The sequence below is a fragment of the Triticum dicoccoides genome, chromosome 7B (assembly GCF_002162155.2).
Source record: "Triticum dicoccoides isolate Atlit2015 ecotype Zavitan chromosome 7B, WEW_v2.0, whole genome shotgun sequence".
NCBI lineage: Eukaryota > Viridiplantae > Streptophyta > Magnoliopsida > Poales > Poaceae > Triticum > Triticum dicoccoides.
In genome coordinates this window covers 540,636,568-540,641,666 of record NC_041393.1, presented here as the reverse complement: position 1 = coordinate 540,641,666, position 5,099 = coordinate 540,636,568, and the positions used below count along the sequence as shown (strand labels likewise).

General features: G+C 56.3%; 1 pseudogene; it reads right to left on the bottom strand.

Moving 5' to 3' along the window:
- LOC119339088 overlaps positions 1-4,398 on the bottom strand; it is a 5,027-nt pseudogene extending 629 nt beyond the window's left edge.
- Positions 4,399-5,099: the final 701 nt, after the last annotated feature.

Here is a 5,099-nt window from a genome sequence, read left to right as displayed (position 1 = left end):
CCAGGGCAGGGAGGCGGCGGCGGTGCAGCCCGGCTTGGCTGCGGTCCGGCGGCCCTGCGACGGCGGCCGGCGGCAGGTGTGGTGACGGCGCCGCTCCTTGGCGGCGGGACGGCGTGGCGGTGCTGGGTGGCCGTCGACGCGCCCCCGGCCCAGATCTGGGCCCGTCGGGCCCATCTGGGCCCTAGCGGGCCGGCCCCCTGGCGTGGTCTCGTTGTATGCGGCGCGGTGAGGAGGAGGAGCGGCTCGGACATGGGGCGTCGGCGCCGACGGCGTGCCGGCAGCAGCGTGAAGGCGGGAGCTTTACGGGGCCACGAGGGCTCGGCCGGGCCTGTGGGCCTACGGGCCTGGTGTGCTCCTGCTATTGCGTCCGGACGGCTACCGTCGCTGACGGTGGAGGTGGGGCCCTCCCGCGTGCCGATGGTGCTGATGCCCTAGTCCCGGCTCTGATTCTTCGACGTGATGTCCTCACTTCGCGGTGCCGTGGTGAGACGGCGTGGAGGCCTCATGACCGCATTGGCGCAGGGTGGTGGTTGGTTTGGTGGCGAGATCCGGAGCGCCCGAGGTGCGGGTTGGGATCGGGGGAAACCCCTGTCGGCGTGGCCGACTCCGGTGCGGTGGCGCCTGTGGGTGCCACCTGACCTTCCGGGAGGGCGTCGGGGGCTACCCTTCCTCTCGCCTCGTCGTGTACCGGGGGAAACCCTTGGCAACAGCGTCGTCATCGCCGCGTTCCTTCTTGGAGGTGTTGATTGGTGCAAGCGCTTCGGAGTCTTGGAGCCTAGTGGATGAGCCCGGTGGGCGCAGCGATCGCGAGGCTTCTTCATTTTTGTTGATCCGCCGTTGTCGGCATTTGTTTCTTTTGCTCTTTCTCTGTTGTTTCTTTTGGGCGTGACTGTGCTGCTTCCGCCCCAGCACCTATCCATGTATGGTTCTGTTGGTTGCTTTGTATACAAAGCAGGTGAAACCCTTTTTCGGTAAAAAAAAAAGAAATTAGGATAGGCGATCCGTTAAAAAATTAAAACACCAAAATTCATTTTTGGAGCATGGTATCATTTAATAGTTGGCATCATGTGATACCTTCCGGTGAGACGACGTCGGTCTCTCATAGCCGTAGGTTCACTCTTAATAGTAAACAAAAGGAGGCGATAAATATATTTCATTGAAAGAGAAATTGCTAGAAGAAATATACATCAGTTCCATGTATAGACAAGTACAGTAAAGCAAGTTGTAATATTCGTACATATGGAAACAGCACTGGTCCAACAGCCCTGTATGCCCACAGGGGCACAGGCCAGTGTATTCTTTAGTGAGGCTGCCCACTTAAACTGCACGTTGCTAGCAAATGTCTGCCCGAACTTCCAGCCGGGTGGCACCACATTTGTGAACGTAAGAGTCTGCCCGTCATCGTTGGTCACCCTGAACGAGAGCCTCTGCCCCGTCAGGTACGCGAGAGAGTGCCAATTCGCGCCCCAGTTGCGTGCCATCGGCATCCAGTCAGGTGATTCGGAGCCCTTGACATCCATCGACTTGATCGAGCCATTGGTCGCGACGTTGCTCAAGAGAACAAGCTGGAAGTAGTCATGGCCGTTGATGGTCCATCACCCTTCACACATGCATACTCCGACTGACTAGGCTCCAACGGAGGTGGAGAGGGCGTCGAGGCAACCGTCACCGCCCCAAGCGAGCCCACCTTCGAGAGCACCATCGATATAGGCGAAGATGGTTCCACACTTAACACCTGCAACTCAGGCATACATTGTAGCACCGGAGTCACGCCCTCGATGACGACCTCACTCCCAGAGTCACTTGGCATGACAGGTAGTGGCGATGTACAGAGAGCGGCACGAGGGGAGAAACATCCATACATGCATGCTTCCCTCCCATCCGCAGAACCAACCTGGAGCTCGAGCAACGAGGACATAAGAGGCACAGTCGGGAGCCTGCAAAGAGCAGCCTCCACGCATGCCACAGTCCCACCGGCTTCAGCTTGCTTCTCCATGGGCAGAGACGAGACCAAAACAGGGGTCGCATCCCTAAGGTGCGCAACAGAAGCTAGGACCTCAGACGAGCAGCTAGCCACATCACTCTCGATGAAATCCTCAACACCAGCAACATTCCCAACAGAACCTGCAACATGCATCTCAGACGACTATGGCGAGGCCGGCGAGTAGCCCAGCTGGCCAACAACAACCTCCATTCGCTCCAAGTATCCCCGGAGTAGAGTCGTCCACCCCTCCAAAGCAGTCATCATGTCATGAAGGGGTCGGACCACCTCCTCCAAACGTGAGACGGTCAAGGCCTGCATCTCGGAGCGCAACACTTCCATCTGAGCAGCAAGGAGAGGTTCGAGCAATCCCAAATCAGCAACAACAGAATCGCTGGGATTCGCCACCGTCGGAGGGGCAACAACCGAGGCCCAGGTGCGTCGATGCGGATGTGGAGATCCATGAGTCGAGCTGTTGAAGTGGCGAGGAGCCTGGCAGCCCGGCAGGTCCCTCGAATGACACGGTGAAGCCGTAGGCGAGCGAGGACGGAGGCGGCGACCTTCCACCGTTGGCTGGCGCGGGGGACAACCACGTTCACGATGGCCTGGGAGGCCACATGCCAGGCATCTGACAGGACCGCGACAATCAGCGACGAGATGCTCCGACGCCAAGCAGCGAAAACAGAGGTCGTAGGTTCTTCTCTTGAACGCGAGGGAGCTGGCAGTCTCCATCCTGCGTGGCGGCCCTGGTGCCAACTCCTGCCGCGGCCGCTGGCACTGACGGCCCCCCACCTTCACCCATGGTTGCTCCAATGTCGCCTCAGGAGCAGCAGCAGCCGAAACAGACACCCCGTTGGAGCATAGCGGCTGCTGCAGGGCGGGCACAACGGCGTTGATGGCACCGGCAGGAGGAGCCAGAGCGCCCAGCACGGCTGGAGCATCTGCTGTCGACGACGCGGAAGCTAGGCAAGGAGCTGGAGAGGTGGCCGTCTGGGCCAGGGAACACGCGATCGCTTGAACCCTTTGGAGGTGTGGTTCCTATGGCTGATAAAATTGTTGTGGCCGGAGTGTTGGTGCCTAATCCTGGTGTCCTTTTAGCCACCAAGATTTGTGAATTTCTAGCTAACCTGGACTCTGAAAATTCTGGAAAGACGATTGGATGCCTCTTGGAGGAAAAAGCTTTGAGGGAGAAGCATAAGAAGGGTGGCGCTAACTCTAGATCTGGCATCCTCAAAGAGAAATCTTGCAGGAGCAAAAGCAAGAAAGATAGCGCTAGAGGGGAGGCGCAAATGGTTCCATGATGGATGGTTCTCGGCTTTCTGAGTTGCAGATGTGTGCTCGGTCATGGGGATGGTTTTGGTCGATGTGTTTTCCTCGAGTTGCATTATGTCGATTGGTTTTCTTTTGCAGTATAGGGACCCATATGTTGTGGGTTGCAGTAGTAGTGTGTTGGGTGCTTCGGTCCCGTGGGTCCATGATTCGGGAGTAGTTCACATGTGGATGGGTCGTGCTTTTGAGCATGGTTGTGATGGTTTTCGCCTGATTTTCCATAAATTAACTAGTCAACTCTCTTCTTCTTAATTAATGGATGAGGCAAAACTTTTGCCTCCGTTTCAAAAAAAAAAAATGGCCGTTGATGGTGAACCGCACGCCGCCCCGCCTCACGCACGGTACCCTGAGGTCAGGAGCATCAATTGTGGTAAACCACTTGCAGAAAGATCGATCTATAGTTCAGATGAGAGTATATTAAAGATAGAAACCTTTGGTATACGACGGGATGATGCCGGCCCGATAGACGCCGATCTTCTCCCAGGCCGGCTGCGCCATGTCGAAATGCGGCCGGGGTGGGTTGCACCAGCCACCGTCGTCGCTCGGCAGGTCGTAGTTGGGCGGGCAGAAGTTGGTGGCCGTGACGGTCACCGCCTCGCCGAGCTTGCACCACCTGGGGTCCACCCGCTTGCTGTCGCACGCGATTTTGTAACACTGCCCGCACGACGCCGTCGTTGAACAGCGCCGTGCTGAGCGCCGTCGTGCTCGTGCCGTACCCGGCCGAGTAGAGGTTGCCGTACCCGCACGCACCGCCTAGATATGATATGGTGATGGATCAGTAATTAAATTAGCTACAAATATACTGACACGGAACACGGTAGCATTCACCACGAAAGGAAAGAAGGGGTGATGTTCAGCAAGCTCTGCTCACCCATGGTGCCAGCGCCATCGGCGCCGCCGTAGAATGTGGCGTGCGCCTTCAGCAGTCCCCCGGACGCAGGGGGCTTCGGCTCCGGCGCCAATCCACCAGATGGCGGCTGCGCCTTGGGTCGCGACGCACTTGAGGCGACGTCGTCCGCGGCGACGGCCAACGCGCAGCCCAGTAACGCCACAGCCAGCGCTGCGATCACTCTTGCTCGAGCCATACCTTTCAGAAAAACAGCCCCAGCTAATTAAGCTGAATGTAAGAACTGCAAGCAAGAGGTAACTTTGATGTCTATTCCCGTGTTGTTGGGATTTAGTTTGTTCTGCGGATTAGATGTGATAAAATGCCGAGACCATTGGGTGTTGAGTGTTGGGTGTTATATATAGGGCCGTAGGGCGAATTTGTTTTTCAGATGGTGGACTGAAGGATTGGTGATTTGGTGGCTAGATTAGCAACCACGTGAACTCACGGAATCAAGCAAGCGCGGCGGCGCGTGCATGCATACGCCGTGCAGCCGCGCCTTTGGCTTGCTTGGCACTCCGAACAAATATATGGCTGCGCAGTGCTATGTACGCCCGTTTCCGTTTTCTTTAAGAAACCACGGCTGTGGCCTGTGGGAGAGAGAGGGGGCCGGGGGATCCCTTTTCTTTTCTTCAGAAAAAACAGGCCTGCTAAGTCCATTACAGTGCAGGAGCAAGACACGTTTAATTATGCAAAGGCCGGATGTAGACTCTATGCGGTTGTATTGTTTTAATTTGATTCTTCAATTGTTTTAAAGCAACTTTAGCGAAGTCGCCATACTGCCCAATCGCCATATTAACTGCCAATATGATGAATTCTGGCTACTCCCCGTCTAGGTGTGTAAGCCATCTTACAAAAATCAAATAATCCCAAAACACTTAGGCGCGGTGCATTAATTTCTAA